This window comes from Aotus nancymaae, unplaced genomic scaffold (genome assembly GCF_030222135.1).
Source record: "Aotus nancymaae isolate 86718 unplaced genomic scaffold, 86718_ANA_hifiasm-v0.15.2.pri h1tg000079l, whole genome shotgun sequence".
NCBI classification, from domain to species: Eukaryota; Metazoa; Chordata; class Mammalia; order Primates; family Aotidae; genus Aotus; species Aotus nancymaae.
In genome coordinates, this window is record NW_026988494.1 from 3953723 (window position 1) to 3975803 (window position 22081).

Consider the following 22081-nt stretch of genomic DNA (forward strand, 5'->3'; position numbering starts at 1 on the left):
AATTAAAATGAAAGTGGAATCAGAAAATTTACTAACAGAAATATGTTATTCAAATATATTTGAAGCAGAGTATAGCAGAATTTTTATTTCTATAAATGCCCTAGATAACGAAATCAATCCACACAGTAGGACACTTTCTTCTTTTCAGGTTCTCCCGGGAAGGCTCAAGTACTTTCTAGCAGGCACTTTTCTTGAATATTTCTGCTATTTTGTGTTAATTTTCTCTGCTGATGCAAGCAAAAGGGGTCATGGAAAATTCTAGAAGGAAATCATTAAATGAAGACACAGGAGGTCAGGAATAAATGTAGGCTTTATAAAATGTAAACAGCACTGACTATAATCAAATATAATTAGATTACAAGCATTCTTTTCAGCACACAAGGAGAAAAATACGTATTTTTAGGTAAATGCCTATGATTTAGCAAATGCAAAAGTTAATATATAGATTAAACTTTGCCATATTTAAAACATTAAATGTAATGGAGTTACACTGTATAATCCTCTTGACATTTACTACAGCAAATCCACTAACCAATAGGCTAGAGGCACGTACAGATTACCAATATCCTTTTATCTATATATAAGCACCCAAACCCACTTACATAAGTATTAGTACTTTTCTAGGTCGTTAAACACTATAATGACAAGAAAGGTATCCTCACAATTTTAAAAATGTGTGCTTCTTAAAGGAATTTTGTATCTATCAATAATACTATGCTTTGGCAAAAATGATGTCCCTCTTCATCCCCCACGTAACATTTCTATACTTTTGAAAGATAAAATGTAAATGATCTGAAGCATCAGGGTACTAAGATAATCATTCAAAAAGGCAAAAGATTCAGCGTAGTAAACCTCTTTACGAGACTGTAGTAGTTGGAGATGAAATTGTAAATGGGGAAGTGTAGATTGCTTTGATTTAGAAAATTGTTGCCATTAAACAGTTTACAAAGAGCCTACTGTTTCTGCATCATTATCCTCGATGTGTCAAAGTCAGCATTTTCACAATATTTAAAGCACTCCCAACTTCCTCATAAATATCATTTATACTCCTGCACAGCTATTCAGCATATCTCAGGATATCATTTACAGTCTTCTGTAGTTACACAGTAGGATCACCTGAGCCAATGCAAGTGAATGTGAAATAAAGATACAGAGGAGGGCAAAATTCTCTCCCAGCAGAAACATGGAGATCATGGAACTGCACCACCAAATTTGATCCAGGACTAAGGACACTGTGTCCCCCGCTTTGTGTGTGGAGAGTACCCCAGAAGGTCAGCTAGGCCTGATGTGTGCAGTAGCGACTTACTACCTGGCAAATCAATTTTAGATGAGCAGGTGGGCCCACATTCCAGCATTGCCAATTATTTTTCTTTATATGCTTTGCGTGGCAAGAGGCCTCTCATGCTCATAAAAAAAACAGAACTCAACCCAGAACTGTCTTTTCCTATCTCTCTGTCCATTCAAATCCCAACAGAGCCATTTCAAGCCACTACCCCCACTAGCAGCAGCTGCTTCAGGTGACACTGGTCATAGCACTCTATGAAATTCTCTAGCATTGGTTAGTACAAGAAACACCAATTTTCATAGGTAATTTTATGTAACCTTCAGATGACTGTTTCATGACATTCTTGTATAGATTAATAACTTTAAGCTGCAAGAATGGTAAAAGCAGTCCTTAAATAGAATTTTAAAACAAATTCATTTATGTTCAAAACAGCAAGGCTACAGAATTGTATGAAATGTCTTTGTTTCTGAGGCTCTGAAAACTAAATAATGGCCAACATAGAAGAGATGATACCACAAGCCCTGTGGCTGAAAGAACAGAAGCCTGTAGCAGCCACAGAGTGAAAGGGAATCACTTAGCAAAGAATATTTTTAATTTCTTCATTAAAGTTAGATTTCTTCAAGTAGCAAATGTAAAAGCTGAATGGGTTACAAAGAAAATGCCAAACTGGAAAACATTTCCCAGATAAATGGATGACTTATTTTACCTGTTAAGCCCTCTTACAAAAGATTAAAAAAAAACTTCAATAAAAAAGATAAGCCATAAACAATAAACCAAATTAAGAGGACTGTGTGTCATACAATGAATGTATTCAATAATGAGTGATTGATGAAATCAGATGTTATACAAGATATGTATGATTCACTCATCAGGTTAACAAAGATTAAAATAGAATGATGACCTCTAATGTTTTTCTCAAGCAGCAAGAACAAGAATGTATTTAATAGACATAAAAATCCACAGGTGGTACAATTTAAAGCATGACTCTTCATTCTATTACACAAACTTGAGGCAGGAAAGAAAAGGAGAGGAGAGCTCGACAGATAGAGGAGAAACAGTTTTTGATTCCTCACCAAAAACAATTTGCATCTTAATACACTACAACAGTGATTCTCCAAGTGTGGTCCCCAGACCAGCAGCGTCAGTATCACCTAGGAGCTTGTTAGAACCAGATTCTTAGGGCTCACCCCAGACACACTGAATCAGAATATCTAGGAGGAAGACCAGAATTTGTGCTCTAATAAGACCTCCCAGTGATTCTGATGCACACTAAACTTAGAAACCACTGCTCAGAAGACTGTAGCTTGAATAAAATACAGCAGAGGTATTTGTTTAAAATGCTCTGCACTCTAGCAGTTAGAGACGAGATGTCATAATCTCTGTAGCATACTTTGAAATAGCACAACAATAATAATATCTCCCTCTATGTTAGATATATATACAGATAGATTGGAGTATTTGCCAACTTGTTAACTAGTGTAGAATCCAAAAGGAGGTGATAGAGCACACTGTCTTTCTTGAGCTAGAAAGGTAGTAGGTCTGTACCTAGGAATCTGTGACCAGGATAGGTTTGTGACCAGGAATCTGGGTTTTTATCAAGTATCCCAGGTTTTCTTTAGGCTGATGGTTTACATCACTTAACCAAATATTATTTAAGCAACACCATTCTAGATGTCTTGAGTATTTCCTAGTAAATGATGATGTGGCCTAGCAGACATCTGTCCCAAAAATGTGCAAGCAACTTCTAACATTTGACAGACTAAACCTGTGAGTGGTTCTATCTGTACTCCCATTATCTGCCAATGGTGGATTCCCAACCAACTTACCTGATGAACCCTTTTTTCTCACAAATATTACAGAAGACCATGCCTAACATCTTTTAAATCATAAGGTGACATGACAAGTAATTCTATAATATTATGTGATCACTCAGTAGAGGATCAAATCCCATATGATGAATAGGAACAAGCATCGGAGGCAGGAAAGCATTCTTCTCGCCTTCAGCCTGTCCCCAAGGCAAATTCTGATCTCCCTAAGATTCTGAGGTCATGGGAAAGGTCCAAACTCATAGAACTGCCTCACTGAGTTTTACATTATTTACAAGATCCTACATGTGAGCTACACTGGAGCCCTACAAATTCTACAAAGGGCTTTGTTCAGACAACAAATAACCAGGGGAAAAAATTACTTAAATACATCCATGGTAAATATTTTTCAGAATGTTATAAGATTGATAGCAATGAACCTTAAACAAAGGGAGAAAAAGAGAAGACCTATATTCTACAGTATTGGTATTGATAGTGTGAAGCATGACATTTAGACTACTGAGAAATTGAGTATTTGACATTTTGCCCTATTCTTCCCAAATATAAGAATGTTGCAGAATGAAATGCATGGTTATTGCATAAACCACCTATACAACATCTTGTTCAATAATGTGTCTCATAAAATGGAATTAACTGTGGTCAGCTCGTTTTTAAAAAATTAGCTGGCTGCTGCATGTTTCACTATTAATTCCATTTACATAAAATATATGCCACATCTCTGGTCACTTGTTATTAAGATGTTCTGCTATTAGTTATTTCTCCCATCAAAGATGTATCTTTTCTGCCTAATTTACATGATTATTAAGCATCTCCACTTTCTTATGAGTATTTGCATAAAGGTTACATCAAGAAGACAAGCTAAAAAGTGTTTTAAAATGGCAAAAGAAAAGAGGGAGAAGATTCAATCATTACGAGTATATCCAGTGATCGGTTCAATCAACCTCAAATTTGTCCTACTAAAAACAAAGAAAACAAAAAGAAAAACAAAAACAAGTTTCTTCATCCAACCATTCTGGTTTTGGCTGTTCCGATCACTACTGTAAATGTGAAAGGATATCTGAGTGACAGGTCAGCCAAGAATTAAAATCCATGAAACGTAGAACTCTACTCAAAAAGAATTTTTGTTTAAGTAGGTCATGCCTTTTTTTTCCCATAGATGAAAAAAATGAGTGACAAGTGTCCTAAATTGCATATAATTAGTTTTGAGGATTTATAAAAATTATTTCTAGATTATAATGGAAAAATTCTAAATTATTTCAGTATGAATAGAAGAGTTCAGAGATTTTGCTCTGAGTATTATATATTCCCAAAATTGAATGATATCTTTTTGATTTAGCTGTGTCAACATCTGCTATTAGAGCAGGTGAATATCACAGATAACTGCTATTACAATAGTTGCAGGGCAGAGTAGGTTCCTAGTTCTTAAAATTAACCACTTTTAAAGTAGGGAACATTAGATTCAGTTTAGATTCTTTAAAACCACTTTTAAAGTATGAAAGATTAAATTCAGATTAGATTTCTGAAAATATCTTTTACTCCCAGGTAAGTGGACGTCAGAGGAATAAATTTTTGACCAAAATATGTTTCTCCCACCTAACATTAGATTTGAAAGTGTGGGTCCCTGAACTTCAAGGCTGTAAATAAACCAACAAATCCTTATGTCCTTGCTTCTGTGGCTATTATGGAAATCTCAACTTTAAGGTCATAAAGCGAGAGTTCTCATTGTTCTCCATGCTTTGCACACTAGTGTGTACATGTTCAGTTTCTTCTCCCAGTCGTACATCCCAAATGACCAAACAAATTGCAGAGATGAACAATGAATTCTGGACCTGAGTACCAGAGACAAAAGAGAGATGATTTTGTCTGTAAGTTGCAAATGGAAGATTCCAAACTTTCCCTTTAACCAGAGATACTTTCTCCAATGTTTTTATCCACCCTCTGTAACTTCCCTGTGAACCCTCAAGCACCCCAAACTAGTGACCATATTCCAAGTAAGGCAATTCGTTCCCAAATAAAAACCTATAAATAACAGCAACTCTGGTCTACACAGAGCCATGTGCTGTGTTGCTGGACCCGCCCCTCAACATCTTACAATGTTCCTCCATGATCCTGTTCCGGATGTCCAGCATCAAGACATTCCCAGGAATATTTGTTTACAGTCATGTATCCCTGCTATCAGACAGAGAAGTTTTCTATATATTGTGACCAAGTGATTTTGTATATTTTCATGGGAATGGGGGCAGATAAGGGTTCATGAAAAAATCCTTTTCCCATCATCTGGTCCCATAACAGCGAAACAGCAAAAGAATGTAACTAACTCCATTTTTGTGTAAGGGGTCTTTACCCATTCCCAAACACAGATGAGGATAATTTTAGAACAGTGAGATAATATGCAGAAATAGCAATCTTGTAGTTTTTAAAACTAACTCTGAATTAAAGGAGACGTGCATATGCTAGCAATGTTTTGTTGAAGATTTATAGAGGTACTGTGACCTGAGCAAGGACTAAGAAGTTCCCAGGCTCCTGGAACTCTCACTGGCATCCAGATGTCTGTGGTCATCAGTTACTTTATCTCAACTCCTCCTTCTTCCTACTGCCCTAAACATGAAAACAGCCTAAAATTTTTACTGACTCAAGACATTGCTTTAGAACAATAGTCCACCATCTTCTCAGAGTCCTACCTCCCCAAATAAACCTGCTTTTCCTCCCAACAACTCTTGTCTCTGGAGTTCTTGCTTTTGAGAGGTAAGCATTGGAACCTGGATTTGGTTACAATTCCTGTCTTCCAGTCTAGACATGTTCTTCTGCTCTGACACACTAACCATGCAGCAGCACTCCACAACGAATTCAGGTCTCCTAAATACTCAACACATATCCATGCTTCCATGCCTCTGTATATTCTATTTTTTTCTTCTTCTTTTGAAGAAGAACCAGTCTTCCCTCAAATCCTAAATCAAACATCATTTTCTCTCTGAAGACTTCAAGGTGAGCATGAATAGACAGACGGAGAGGAAATGAGGAGTCCCACTACATTTTCTATTTTACTGGAAGTGCCACCATGTTCACAACTACAAAGTATTAAACTTAATTACATCATACAGGGCTTATTTGTTTATTCTCTATCGTTTCCATCATTTTATTAACAAGTGGGATTGGTTGGTGTGGGGAAAATAAATGTTTTCTTTTATTTTTATTCCTGCATCTTATACACCATTAAGTACTTGATTAGCTCTCAACAGGGAAGGAAGGAGGAGGATTGGATAGATTTCTTTAAGTATTTGCACTGCACTTTGCATTCAAAGGTAGAGTTAAGTCCCAATGGCAATATACTTTTGACTGCATCAAACTATTAGGTGGAGCTTTTCTCTAAATTCTCTTTCTTTTCCAACTAAGTTATCAGAAAGCCATTTTAGATATAAAAAATGTGTTATAGAAAGCAGATTCAGACATCTCCTATGAAGTGATATTCACTACAATGCCCTAATGAGTGAAAGCAGCAGCCCCAAGTTACATGTGGGCTTAGATCAAGGGAGCCTAGAGTGGAATCAAATATCTAGTCGCTTTTAAGGGCCTGATCCTGTGAAGGTGAGGAATGGAATTCAGGGCAGAAGTTGGTCACGGTGCATTTAACAAGGCAAGTCAGGGCTGGTGCATGGAAGATAGACTGGGCCATAAACCACAAGGCCAGGAAGAAGGAACTGGCAGGGGTGAAAGCTGTGACCAAATTGGAATGTGTCTAAAAAAAGAGTCAGGAAAAAAAAAAAAAAAAAAAAAAACACTGAAGTCAGGGATGGGAGTAGAATCTCTTCCCCTCTACAAGCCCTCTTCTGTGCCACTGGCTAGATGCCAGTCCTGCGATGGGCCTTCAGTACTCTGGTCTCTAACAGAAAATCTCCATGGTCATTGTAAATTCTCAGTATAAGTATCTACCTACTTCTCCTTGGCTCAGATGAGCTGGTTCTCAAATCTATCTTAGTGAATCTAGTGAATCAAGCATTATGGCAAACATACTCGCTGGCTTCTCTTGTTACACACACACACACACACACACACACACACACACACACAGCCTAGAAAAACAACAAAATTGGCTTAAATAACATTGCTGAAAATATCACTGAGGTTTAAGCACACAGTCACACTTGTCAATTATTATTAGTTGTTCAACATAAAAGAAAAGAAAAAAAACTGAGGAGTAGCAAATATGACGATTTGAACAAATTTCCCTACAGAGAGACGGGCATTTGGCAGCCTATTCTGTGAGAATTTCTGATGCAATTTCTACATCCTAAATGGTCACTTCTCTCTCCAGAAATTAGATGGAAAAAAACACAGACATTAAAGACAACCAAGGAATGAAAGTTGCAAGGCTTCATTTTGAGTTTCTTTTTCAAACCTTGAAGTAGCATTCTGATTATGAATACTGCACAATAATTTTAATATGATCATTTGCATTCTGCAAACATTTTAAAGCAATGAGAAAGCAAAAGGCAAATTAAATTTTTACTCTATGCCACTCAATTTGGATAATGCAGAAGTGAAATAGTGTCCCAAACACAAACCTTTAATAATTTATAACTTTGATGGTAATAACTAAAAATATGATTACCACTTTCGAAATGTTGAAATTAAACCAACAATTGACTTTCTTGGCTATCTGATTTGATTTTCTTCTTTTTTTGAAAACGAGAAAGTAATAGAGTCAATCTATAGTTGCATAGAATGAGGCTTTTATGGCTTTTCTAAAAAAGATAATGAGAAGTTAAGTTTGCTTGAGAGAAAACATTCCAACTTCTTACTGAAAGGAGCAAAATTCAATGTGTGCTTCATACCACAGTAGAATGCTAAGAACTGCCCACAAATCGGGGCATATTCTCTTAACTCGGCAGGAGAAGCTGACTGCTTTCTTGATGACTGCAAGCTGAAGTCAACACATGCACCACGTGGGCAGATGCACTGAATAGCATAAATACATAAGTAAAATGTCACTAGGGATCCAACATTACTTTATGTCAGAATGGAAAAAAAAAAAAAAAAAAACACTTTGTTTAAAAGCAAGATCTAAATAAGGCACTGCCAAGTAAGTTTCCTCTGTCTCTAAAAATCCTCAAAGAAAATAACCAATCTTTAATTGAAAAGATATTTGCAACAATCTTGGAAACTCATATCAATAACAAGGTCTGGCATAGTAGCAGGGAGTGATATTGGGATGGAAGTCAGGGGGAGGGATACAAATTTATTGAAGATATTGATGTTTCCTCAAATGTATACCTAAAGAAGACTAAATTAAGATCATTCACTAAGTTGAAGTCTGTGATGTATTATATCAAAATTTATAACCACTGTAGGATTTCTAAATCATTACTCTCTTATGATGGGGTCAGCATTTTGAATGTTACTCAGGGAAAATAAGCTATGTAAATATAAATAAATGAATATGAAAAATACAAATAATAGTCCTGACAAAATGGTTTCAGGGTTATAAGACAGTAACTGCTCACTGGCATCTGTTCACACAGCATCCAGCTGTTAGTGGAAAAGACTGAAAGCAGGTGACAATTTAAGTGCCACATTATGGTTAATTTCATATAAGGTAGTGCTGAACAGAAAAAAAAAATCCAAAACAGTAAAACTAAAAATAAAATACAGAAAATAAAACCTGCTATCTCCTTTGGTCGATCTGGGCTTTGTGTTTGAAAAATTATCTCCTCCACGGAGGGTCCTTTAAGTACTATTCCATGGTTGAAAGGGAATATATATATATGTCTGCATACTATCCTTATGCAGGCTACTTTCAAGCAGACCTGGAAGGAGGGAGCAGCTCAGCTCTGACCTTCTGTCACTCTGACCCTCTGTCACCGGTGATGGCCTGGGAGCTCAGCTATGTCTCCTGTGATGCCCGGCTGGTTCAGTATTCAGATCAAAATTGTCGTAGCATTGAATCCAGACACACGCTGAAGACTTCTGCACAAACGTATTTTTAAAAAATCACACCTCTCCTTGAGCAATCATAAAATTCTCCATGGGCATAATTAACAATGATTTCTACTCAATGTTTAGGTTGGAGGGAGTGCCAGAATGGTTAAGGAAGTATCTCGTCATGTAATCTGTCATAAAATCATAAAACTTTTGAGCCAGAGGCCAACTATCTTAGTGGCAGAGAGGTTAAATGATGTCCCCAAAGCAACACAGCTAATAAGGAAAGTGGTTTTAGTTTTCAATCCAGAGATTACCATGCACCAACTAAAGCAGCAGTTTCAGAATTGCATTTTCTTTATCTTACCTCTTCTATCACTGATTCTCCATACATACATATTTACTATTAACTCTTATGAAACTGATTATACATCCGTGCATTTCAATATATGAATAGAGTCTTTTAGAATTGAAAATATCATTTCAATCTATTTTTTTTTTTTGAGATGGAGTCTCGCTCTGTCCCCCAGTCTAAAGTGTAGTGGTGCGACCTCAGCTCACTGCAACTTCTGCCTTTCGAGTTCAAACGATTCTCCTGCCTCAGCCTCCTGAGTAGCTAGAAATACAGACACATGCCACCATGCCCAAGCCAATTTTTTGTATTTTTAGTAGAGACAGGGTTTCACCGTATTGGTCAGGCAGGTCTGGAACTCCTGACCTCATGATCCGCCCGCCTTGCCATCCCAAAGTGCTGGGATTACAGGCATGAGCCACCACACGCAGCCCAATCTACCCTTTCAAAGCTTGTCTGCTTAACATTCTATGTATTCATTAGCTATTATGCACATCTCATGTTACAAGTAAAAATATCTTTTAAATAAGTGTTTATTAGATCCACTATTAGGCAGTGCATTGAAATAATTATTTATCACATGAACAAATTATCCTGAGACATAAGTAAACCTTAAAACTTTTAACACTAAAATTTTCTAAAGGTTTTAAATTGTTAAAAAAAAAATCAGCTAAGATTTTAAAAACTAAAAGCTAGACAGAGTACTAAGTGCTTGATATGAGTCATACAATTTAACCCTTCTAAAACATGTGTGCTTTATGTATTATCTAAGCGGTTAAAGGACTATAAAACTTATTAGTCATAAGCTAATAAACAGTAAAACAGAGATTGAAAGCCAGGCAGTCAACACACATCTAGCACACAACCTAGCCATTCTATTTCTAGGTATTTAGCCAAGAGGTTGAAAGCATGGCCACACAAAGGTCTGCTCATGAAAGATCGTAGCAGCTTTATTTGTAATAGTCAGAAAGGTGGAAACAATCCCAATGCTCATCAATGGGGAATGGATAAACACTGTCACATACACTTATGATGGAATACTATTCAGCAATAAAAAGCAACAAACTACTGATACACACAACAGCATGGATGAAACTCAAACATGCTAAGTGAAAACATTTTGACCAAAAAAGGGCACGTATGTTTTGATTCTATTTACATGAATTTCTAGAAAATGCAAACTAATCTAAAGCAATACAAAGCAGGTCACTGATTGTCCGGAGGAAGTAAAGAGAAGGATGAACTCAGGGGTTTGAGGAAACTTCTGGGGTTTTGCATATGTTCATAATCCTAACTATGGTGATGGTTTCACAACTGATGATATCAGCCAAAATTCATTAAACCAAGCACTTTTTTTTTTGAGACAGTTTCACTCTGTCGTCCAGGCTGGAGTGCAATGGAACAATCTCAGCTCACTGCAACCTCTGCCTCCCAGGTTCAAGCGATTCTCTTGCCTTGGCCTCCCTAGTAGCTGGGACTTCAGGTTCCCGCCACCATGTCCAGCTAATTTTTGTATTTTCAGTAGAGATGGGGTTACACTATGTTGGCCAGGCTGGTCTCAAACTCCTAACCTCATGATCCATCTGCCTCAGCCTCCCAAAGTACTGGGATTACAAGCCTGAGCCACCGTACTGGGCCACCAGGCACTTTTTAAAATGTACACTTTAGGCTGGGTGCAGTGGCTCACATCTGTAATCCCAGCACTTTGGGAAGCCGAGGTGGGTGGATCACCTGAGGTCAGGAGTTAGAGACCATCCTGGCCAACATGGTAAAACCCAGTCTCTACTAAAAATACAAATAATTAGGTGGGCGTGGTGGTGGGTGCCCGTTGTCCCAGCTACTCGGGAGGCTGAGGCAGAAGAATCGCTTAAACTTGGCAAGCAGAAGTTGCAGTAAGCCGAGATGGTGCCATTGCACTCCAGCCTGGGCAACAAGAGTGAAACTTTCAAAAAAAAAAAAAAAAAAAAAGAGTACAGTTTATTCTATATTAATTATACTAAAAAAAAAAAAATCTAAGTAATCCAACTCCAAAGCTTATGCCCTTAATCACCAGAGTCTATGGCCTCAGATAACATAAAAGTCCTACTTAGAAAAAGAAGTATATTGACTTTAATTCCATGTCATCACTTATTTTACCTCCAAGATATAAAGGGTCACTTGATGCTATTCTAAGTAGTGATGTCGTTACCTTCTGGCTAGTAAAATCTTTAGGGACAATTTTAGTTTTGATCATTTTGTCCCTATGCACAATGTTTTCACTGACACTACTTCTGCCTTTGCTCAGCTGTCGCTGATCACTGCAGTTACTTTTTCCTTGTCTAGGTGGGTCTCTTTCTCATCTACTCTTTTAATCTGTTTTCTTCACTGTGTTTCAATCCCTTGGGTTGTGAAGTTATATAAAAATGAACATACACTGCATATAAAGTTAAAAAACTATCAAAAAGGTTCTGTGTGGAAGGAGGCTTTCTGCCACATTTCCCACAGAGTAAAATGCTCTGTTGGAGTCATTTTTATTGATGTTGACGGTTTATTCACTTCGAGTACTTAGAGCGGAATCTAAAGCTCTCCCAAAGACTCTAAAATTTGACCAGAACACTCAGTAACATGGGTAATTTACAGATACAAGCTACAATATTAATGTAACGTCTTAAAATACTGTAGTAAAGTACCCTGTATTCTAAACTTGTAGTAACAGACTTACCCACAAATCTTGATTAAAACAAACACTGGCCAGATTCAGTGGCTCACAACTGTAATCCCACAATTACATGACTGAGGTCAGGAATTCGAGACCAGCCTGGCTAACATGGTGAAACCCGATCTCTACTAAACATACAAAAAATTAGCCCGGCATAATGGCATGCGCCTGTAGTCCCAGCTACTCCGGACACTGAGACAGGAGAATTGCTTGAACCCAGGAAGCAGAGGTTGCAATGAGCCAAGATTGAACCACTGCACTCCAGCTTGGGTGACAAGAGCAAAACTCCATCTCAAAACAAACACGAATTCTTTAACTTCGGAGAAACCTAAAGATTGTACAATTTGAAGGGAACACTTTAAGGAAAAGACTCAAAATAACAAATGCAAAATTCAAGCAGGATTTGGAAGGGCCCTCTATAATTGAGGGGTTTAAAGGGTTAAACCTTATATATCATTTATTTTCCTTTATTTTTTAGAGACATGGTCTCACTCTGTCAACCAGGCTGGCATGCAGTGACACAACCAGAGCTCACTAGGGCCCCCAACTCTTGGAACTCAAGCAATCCTCCCACTTCAGCCTCCTGAGTAGCTGGGACACACTCAGCTAATTTTTGAAAAAAAATTTTGTAGAGATGGGATCTTGCTATGTTGCCCAGGCTGGTTGTGAACTCCTGACCTCAGGCAATCCTTACTCCTCACCTCACCACTCCCATTCAACACAGTATTGGAAGTTCTGGCCAAGGCAATCAGGCAATAGAAAGAAAAGGTATTCAAATAGGAAGAGAGGTGGTCAAATTATTTGTTCGCAGATGACATAATTGTATATTTAGAAAACCCCCATTATCTAAGCCTAAAATCTCCTTCAGCGGATAAGCAACTTCAGCAAAGTCTCAGGATACAAAATAAATGTGCAAAAATCACAAATGTTCCTCTATATCAATAAGAGACAAACAGAGCCAAATCATGAGTGAACTCCCATTTACAACTGCTACAAAGAGAATAAAACACCTAATACAACTTACAAGGGATGTGAAGGACCTCTTCAAGGAGAACTACAAACACTGCTCAAGGAAATCAGAGGACACAAAGACACAAACAAATGGAAAAACATTCCATGCTCTGACTATCAGAACTCAACATATTTAACTATAGCAACTAAAGCAAAGGAGTGGTATAAATCCAACAAGAGTTCTGATGAAATTTTTCCATTTTGAACAATATTCACGAGACATTACAGCAGAATAAAGGGAAGACATTTGCTTCTTCTTGTTGCTGCCATTATTGCCACTATCCTCACTAGAGCCTGGAATATTACTATTTGAGAATATTAGACCAAGAACTTTGAAAGTGAGCTTTTAATAAACCCACTCTGCTGCATCACAGTGCAATAGGAAAAGCCTCCAGAATATTTGCAGACTGAACACACTGAGTGAAAGCTCAACCTATATCAAACATGATTTTTAAAAACCTGCTAGATACATATACTCCTAGAATCATGTCAACCCAAACGTTAGCATGTTTATTCCTGAGTCAGAAAGTTTATGATTTTACTGCTCAATAGAATGCCCTTGCTGAGTCATTCTGATGTGTGGGCATCCTTGTATGAGAAGATGAGTTTACTACCTTCCAGCAAGAGAAAAAAGTGCAAATCAAAATCGTATCGATGACTACCAAATATCGAAAATGTGCTATCTGCCTGGAACTATGTTTTATATGTATTGTTGCCACCTCTCCCAAGATCTGGGCAAAGAAAATGTGTTTTCCCATCTTCAGATGCAGCAGAGAAAGAAGCAAAAACACTTCTGTGGCAAATGTCCCACAGTCAGTAGCAATAGAGGCAGGATGTAAGGCTGACTCCAGAGGCCATTCTTATTTTACTCTATTAGGAGGTTTGATTTGACTGTGTTCAATTCACCTTCAATTCTTCATGAGAACTGATTCACGATGAAAAACATTAAAAAGATTTCTGTGAGTCAAAGGATCCCCTCCAAGGCTGGTCCATATTCAAGGACTAGCAAGATTGACTGCTGATGCAGGCTGAAGCTGTTTTCTCGCCGGCTAACCACTAAGCCAGGAGACAAGCAGGGCAAGTGATACAGACGAGGAGGCTAAGATGAGTGGACACAGCTCTGACCTCCTCAGAGGACGAGGTTTCCAGAGGGTGCTGTTGAAGCTCTGTGGTCACTGCCGTCTGCAGGGTTTAAGCAATACACCATATTCAGGGAGCAAAGAAACCTGTATCAAATATTCACTTCACTAAGCCCAGGAGAGAAATGACATCAGTGCTCAGTGGTCTATAAACAACTAGAGAAGTCAGCTACCATACTCATGAATTCATGTGCTTTAATTTTTACCGAACCACTGGACTTCAAGCAAGCCCAATAGCCCACCCCCAATATAGCACTCCTGTTCTTTTAAACTGTTTCAAATATCTATACAGGTTTGCGGATTCATCTCTCATCTTTCACTCATCTTCCTCTTTTTCCTGTCTTAATCTCTCTGCTATTATTTCTGCTTCTCAAAAACTCCCCTTTGGATCACAATTTTTCAAAAGAACAAATCAAGACTTAAGATGATCTTAACTTAGCAAACAACAAACAAACCAACCCATCCACAGCAACCCTGAGAAGCCCCAAGAAGCACTTAAAAGAAAGGAAATGAGGCTGCATCACATTTTTGGTCTCCCTAGGGCCAAATACTTAACAGCGCAACGGTGCACTTCACTTATACAATCATTTTTAAACTCACTTATCACTTTATCCACATTTTGTATAATACAGTGAAAGAATACACTTGAAAGCCAAAGCACCAGCGCATTAAGGAGGCCTGTCATGGTTCATCTCGAGTGAAATTTTATAGGTTTTTTCATCACAGCCCCCAGCTATGCTGCTCTATGGTAATCAAAATCAGGCTCATTCATATCATCTTATGTATATTTCAGATTTCCAAACTCAGGGTTAGAAGCCTAAATGTATTTTGTTTTTCAAACATTCTGAAAAATGATAGAGGCCCTGCAAAAACGTATCTAGATTGGATCTAAATGGAATTATACCACGACAGATGAACTGAAGATCAGCTGGAATAATGCAATAGCTATTTGCCCAATAACTGTAGTGCCTCAGCTAGCAGTTTTGAATTATTTTTCTAGTCACCACTTCTGGTTTTATTAGCCAGAGTTTAGAAGAGACCTTAGACTTCATTTAACCCCTTCCCCTTTATTTTACAGATGAAGAAAGTGGTGTCTGCAAAGTTGATATGAACTACAGGTAACAAAAGCTGAGAGAGGCGTAAATGTAAGTCAAACCTTTATCTTCCAATTATACGTCTACTGTTTGTGTCAATACATACAATCTCTTATTTTTCCACCTAAGAGGCATTTATTGAGCAATTAATATGTGACAAATACTGCATTAGACAAGGAAACTATAATATGTGCTAAGGTTAAGGACCTAGACTCTCAAGTCAGAAACTGAAGACTTTGAATCCAGCTTTACTTACTACTCACTATCTTTGTGCCTTTGAAGAAATTACTTAGCTGCTGTGAAATATCAGAAAAGTTACTGTTTTTCCAAATTTTATTTAGTTTTCTCCTTAGTAAGTGTGAATAATCAGCACACCTACCTCACAGGGTCTTGGTGAGGATTAAATGAGGTAATGCCACTGAAGCACTCGGGGATTTGTCAGGGGTTCATTAAATGTTAGCTATTATTATTATTGCAAGTTGAATAAAGTATTGCCCATACTTGCTCAAGTGTTAGAAGATCCAAGTTTAGAGACAAGCAGAGAAACAATGCATAATAGAATTAGTTCAGTACAATAAGAGAGTCCTGTGCAAAGAGGTAAGGGCAAGGAAGGGGGTGAACCCATTAACTCTGGTTAGGGTGAGGGCCTCCTGGGGCAATTGCACTAGGCCATAGTTAAAGACTTTTTAAAATCTATTCTGATTTTTTTTTTTAACTGGTTTAGCTCTATAGCATATCCGATCATGGCCTAATACACGGAAAGAAGTCAGAGAAGGAAATGGATAAACACAACTGAAATAATAAGTGAGACTTTAGCTAGGAACAGAAGCTAATTAACAGCACTCAGCATTTTTCTGGTGCTTGTCTATTCTCTGTCTCATTAGAACCCCAATCTAATGTATTGCTTTCAAGACTGATGTCTAATTTTTCTATCCTTTATTCCCCAGATATATATCAGCCCAATGAAAAGCAGAAAATTGAGAATATTCTCTACCTACATTAGTTTTGTATGCTGAAAGCTATCTTTTTTTAAATCAGAAATATGTAATCTTCCTAGAGGACAAAAATAGAGCTGAAGCTCTGGAGACGATAGCACGGCAGTAAAAAATAGGACTTGGGAAGTGGACAATTCCAAAATCAAATTTTGGCTCTGACTTTGAGCATGTTATTTAACCTCTCTGAGCACAATTTCCTGTCCAAGAGAGAAATAATATCTATTTTATGAGAGCTAGTGATGATTAGAGGAAATTAGACATAGAGATGAAGCGGACTAAAAAAATTGTTTTAATTTGGAGAAAAAGATGACTTTATGAGGAAAAGATGACTTTATGAGTGAAGGAACTCTACAAACTCACTCGTCAGTATGTCAGAAAATACAACTGTGAGGGGAGATTCATGCGGGGTGTGTTTTAAAGCAGGGAACCGGGGCGAGGAGATTTGAGAAACAGAAAAAGACACATCACAGGAGTAATGAATATATGTGTGCGATTGGGGAAGAAACAGAAATAGAATACTTCCAAAATGCATCATGAAAGAAACAGTTCACCTCAACAGTAATATGTGGAACGATACTCCTGTGGCCTCGAAGAGTAAATGCAGCTCCTGATGCAGACTGACTGCCTTGGAAGAAGCTTACACCTTGGGCCAATCTAACTTTATTAAGTTTATATGTGATGCCTGAGCTGGTATATTAAAATTTTCTCTCAAATTCAAGTCTTCTCTGCCTTAGGGACTGCTATGTTACCTCAGGAGACTCAATACCAACAAAGTTTATAAGAAGGGAGATACACAGACACATCGTTAAGGAACAAACTGGATAATTATTATAGTGAGAAGACAAAAAGTTTTAGCCTATGCCGTGATGGGAACTATTCGTTCAAAAGGATAAACTGAGCCTAAATCTTTTCCAGGAAGTGAATATCCAAAGTCTTCTCAAAACCAATCTTTAGACTAGAAATCAAAAATACGAATAGAACCGCAAATAAGATTTGATTTTACTTCCCATGGAGGACAGAAATTGTCACTGGCTTTATAGTCTGTGATTGAAAGGATTTTACCATTACCACCTGTGAGTTTTGAAAGGGATTATTAAACATCACTAATACGGCATTAGAAAAAAAAAAAAAACTAAGTAAATCTTTGTTAAAAGCATATCCAGGGTATCTTTTCTTCAAGGTTTTGTTTTTTTTTTCTTTTTTTTTTTTTTTCCCACAAATACACACATATACATTATATAAGGGTTGCATCAACTGAGTTTTAGAGGTGAACAGATCACCCAGATCTTTGTCAGTGTTAGTCCAGTCAAAAACAGTAATAAAAAACATCCTGACATTTAAATAGTGGAAACATTCATAAAAACCTTTCCTTACGACAATTCCCCAATCATATGGGCCAAAAATTAACAAATGAACCCACAGACTGTCATCAAAGATCCTCTTATCCTAATCTTCTGTGACTTATTTCTCTAAGTAGTGTATCTAACAGCTGTCACCTCAAACATCCAAATCTCAGGGTTCACGCTTCTGACAAATGACTCTTGCAACATTGTACTTGTGAAATCAACTGACCAGCCGGGAGCTTAGAACTTTAACTCAGGCTGTCACCTTCAATCCATCATCGTGGAATGGAAGAGAGTCACAGCTCTACAACTGCAGACAGTGCAAGGGAGAGAAAGAGCAGCTGCAGTCAATTAAGCAGTTTAGGGATCGACTTTCCAGATCCCACCCCCAACAGATAAGTATCTTGTTGAAAGAGGATATTTGTAAAATAAATCCAAAAGAGGGGTCAAACACGTCCCTGGCAGAGGAGCCCACCCAAGCACCTCTTGCACTCACAGAAGTCTGTACTCTGGAAAACGGTCTTCTTGCCAAATATGGACTACGTGCCATTTTCCCTAAGTTAACAATTCTCTCTTAAACCTTGAAATGTTGGAGTAAATTGACACCAGTGGTACGCACGGGTCGTCGGCATGAGATGGATCAGCAAAGCAGATATGCAGAAAATGCATTCCAGAGCAAATAGCATCCCTATCATCGTTATGAAAGGCCATTATAGTCCATGTAAAAATTAACTGATACAATTTACATAGTTGCATGCGAGTGAGCTGTATGCTCATCACTGAAATATCCTTTGGGAAACATGCCTCAGAAAATATCATTACAGCTATATGTTGCAGAACTCAGTGGGCATCTAATTTTAACAGGAGATTCCTGCTGTTCATCTTTCCGTCAAGGCACTAAGGCAATGCACCCTTGGTGCTTTGCACTTCTTAGAAATACATATCTGACCCTTTCCACTAATTCAGACAAATTTCTCTCCAACAGGCCAATCCAGTGGGGGCAATGTTCATGACAACTCCACCACAGCTAAACCTTAAACCAATTAAAGATGATGTTACCTCTGGGATTGACCTTTCTCTTTCATTTTGTATCAAATACGTGTATGCATTTGCCATCACCCAGAGTCCCTGGATGCACCAGTGCGGTGTCTCCACTAGTGGTGATTCCTGCAGGACTTTTCTCTGTACCAATTTTCTCATGGTGCTGATGCCTTATATGTTCCTTCTTATTTTCTTCATTTTTTTTTTTTGTTTGTTTAGAGGAAGAGTCTTGCTCTGTCACCCAGGTTGGAGTACATGGCACAATTACAGCTCACTGCAGCCCCTGACTCCTGGGCTCAAGTGACCCTCCTGCCTCAGCCTCCCAAGTAGATGGCACTACAGGCACATGCCTCTATACCTAGCTTTTATTTTTATTTTGGTACAGACCTGGTCTTGCTATGTTGCCTAGGCTAGTCTCTAATTCCCAGTTTCAATCAGTTTTTCTACCTCAGCGTCCCAAAGTACTGTGATGACAGGCGTGAGCCACTGTGCCCAGCCTATTTCCTTTCCACTTGAAAACCCACTCTTGGGGTTCTTGTGGATCCTCTGATTCTTTACTGCCAGCTGGGCCATCCCCTTTCTTTCTAAAATGTGTCTTGGTTTCTAATGACATACTTTGACCTCTCCCTTCTCTGCTTGTTTTCAATTACCTTGTGTGGCTTCTGACGCTTCTGCACCATGGTGCTCGCTGCAGGCTTATTCACAGGATTGGGGTAACATTTCCTGGGTTGGGAGGGAACGTGAAGAACATCTGCTAAATCTAGCCCTGAACACTCCAGTCAAGGGGACAGCCTGCTTAGGCCTGAAAATCTCCATGACAACCTCCCTTCCTCATACAAAAACCTATTCTATAGTAAGATTTGGTAGAAAAGTATTCATTATATGAAGTCCAAACCATCACTGATGTTTCTACTCACTGCTCCCATTTCTAACCTCTTAGGACAGAACAAAGTAAAGAATTTAAAGAATCTGGACTTTAAGGACTGAAATATACCAGTTAGGATCACGGTAACACCTTGGTATTTCCTGTATAAACTTGTGCACAATACCCAGCTTCAATAGTCCTCATTTTCCCAACTACATACTGAGGACCATGATATGATGATTTTTTGGAGAAGATCAATTGTGGTATTTTAGTAGCTAGCATGGGGACATTAAATAAATGTTCCCTCCTTTTCCATCTCCCCTTCTTCCACCTAAGAACAAGTCTCAGATGTGTGAAGGCCTGTCATGCCTTCCTTGAAGGCTTTTGATTTCAAATTCCTTAAAGCAACTGGCAACTCTTCATTGAGCACGTTCTAGTTGATGATACTTTTAACATGGTACTGAGAACAATGCATTGCATGTGTGTTCAGGTGAGTGTATAGCACAACTATCACTTGCTTTGCTACTAAATACTATACGTCTAACAATGCACTCCAAGTTCCCTTCGTGGACTCACACTGCCAACAGCTGATCATTAACACAGCCTCCTGCCTAACCCTCCTTTCACCTCCATCTCACTGCCATGTAATTCTTGTTTTTTTCAGTCTTACTTTTCTGCCTATCTTGTCTATGCACTTACATCTATCTTCCTTTAAAACCATTGATAAGCTTCTTAAATTTTCACTGGTGGTCTTGGGATTTTCAACCTAGAAGCACTTAAGAAGCATTATCAAGTCTCTTTAAAAATAATCACCAGCATGTTTTATTCATCCCTAATGCCTAGTGTCTTGATATATGTGCTTTAAAGATCGCTTTTGAAAGTTAGCTGGTTAACCATTAACCCCAAAGCCCCAAATTCTTTATTGATATAGAATGTTTCATCATTTCCTTCTGGATTCTGCTTACCTTATTCCAAGGGTCTCCCATTTCTGAGGCTATTTCCAATTCACTTTTTGGTTGGCTGAGCGCAACCCATTTTATTTGGGACTTTCAGTCTTTACAAGGTTGTTTCTACTTTGAGAAATATGACTATTCCAGATTCTGTTGTGCTGAGCGATATCATTCAGCACCGTTCCTGGCACACACCAATGTTGCCAGTCCCTCCTCACGCCTTTTTCCATGTCAATGCCAGAAAAAGGGGACCAAGAATAGTCCTTAGAGAAATAAGCCTGCCTCACAAATCCTGTCCTAGGACAGGTGCAGGCTGCCTTTTTCAGCACAGGGAACTAATTAGCATTCATTTTCTGTAACAAGCAAGTTGCTAATTTGATCAAAAAATCCAAGTAAATTTGTGGCTTCTCTTTCATCATATAATATTCATTTTTATTTAGCAACATGGTCACCTCACACTGAATATTAGTTCTGAAATTTTAATTGACTATACGTCTTTTATTCAGGAACTGCCAACACCAAGTTTAATCATTAAAATGGAATTAACAAATGGCTATAGTTACCAATAAGAAAATGCACATAAAAGTTGTTCAATAAAACAAATGTAAAAATCTACATTTGCACTGCATTTTATAGTTTATGAAATGCTTTAATACCTACAACACCTATTTTAAATACTCACAAACAGCACAAAAACAAGACAGAAATGACATAATGAACAGCATGAACTAGAAAGAAAATGGGAAAGGATTTTTATTATTTCTTGTCTCCAAATGTCTTGCATGATACTTGGCACACAGAAAGTACTCAATAAATGCCCACTTAATAAATTATGAATAGCTGGGATGACTCATCACTTTTTTTGCGACAAGGCCTTGCTCTGTTGCCTAGGCTGAAGTGCAGTGGTATGATCATCACTGACTGCCACCTCAACCTCCTGGGTTCCAGTGATACTCCTGCCTCACTTCTATAGTAGGTATTGGGACTTAGAGGTGCATGCCACCACACCAGGTTAATTTTTTAATTTTTGGCATAGATGGGGTCTCACCATGTTTTCCAGGTTGGTCTCAAACTCCTGGGCACAAGCTGTCTTCCTGCCTTGGCTTCCCGAAGTGCTGAGATTACAGGAATGAGCCATCACACCTGGTTAAACGTCATTCTCTTATTCGTCCCAAGCTACATATGGGGGCATGCTCTCAAAAGCACTGACCAGGGGTTTTCCTAACAAAAATGGATAATCAACTTGCAGGCCCAACAAGGACAATGACTTTGCTATTAATTATAATAGATTAATCACTCCACAGATTATGGAATAATCCTACCTGGGTGCAGATTCAGCTCCACCACTTAGTAGCACCTTGGACAACTAACTTTCTAAGCTTTACTTTATTGCTAAAAATGGAGACAAGAGTGTCTGCCCCATATGGTTGTTCTAAGGAAAACTGGATTAGTGTATTAAAAAATATTAATCCACGCATTATAAATAACATTTGGAATTAGGAGTAGCAATATTTCTATTGCCTATCACAATGCTTGGTGCAAACAGCAGCTACTTGAAAGAAATGT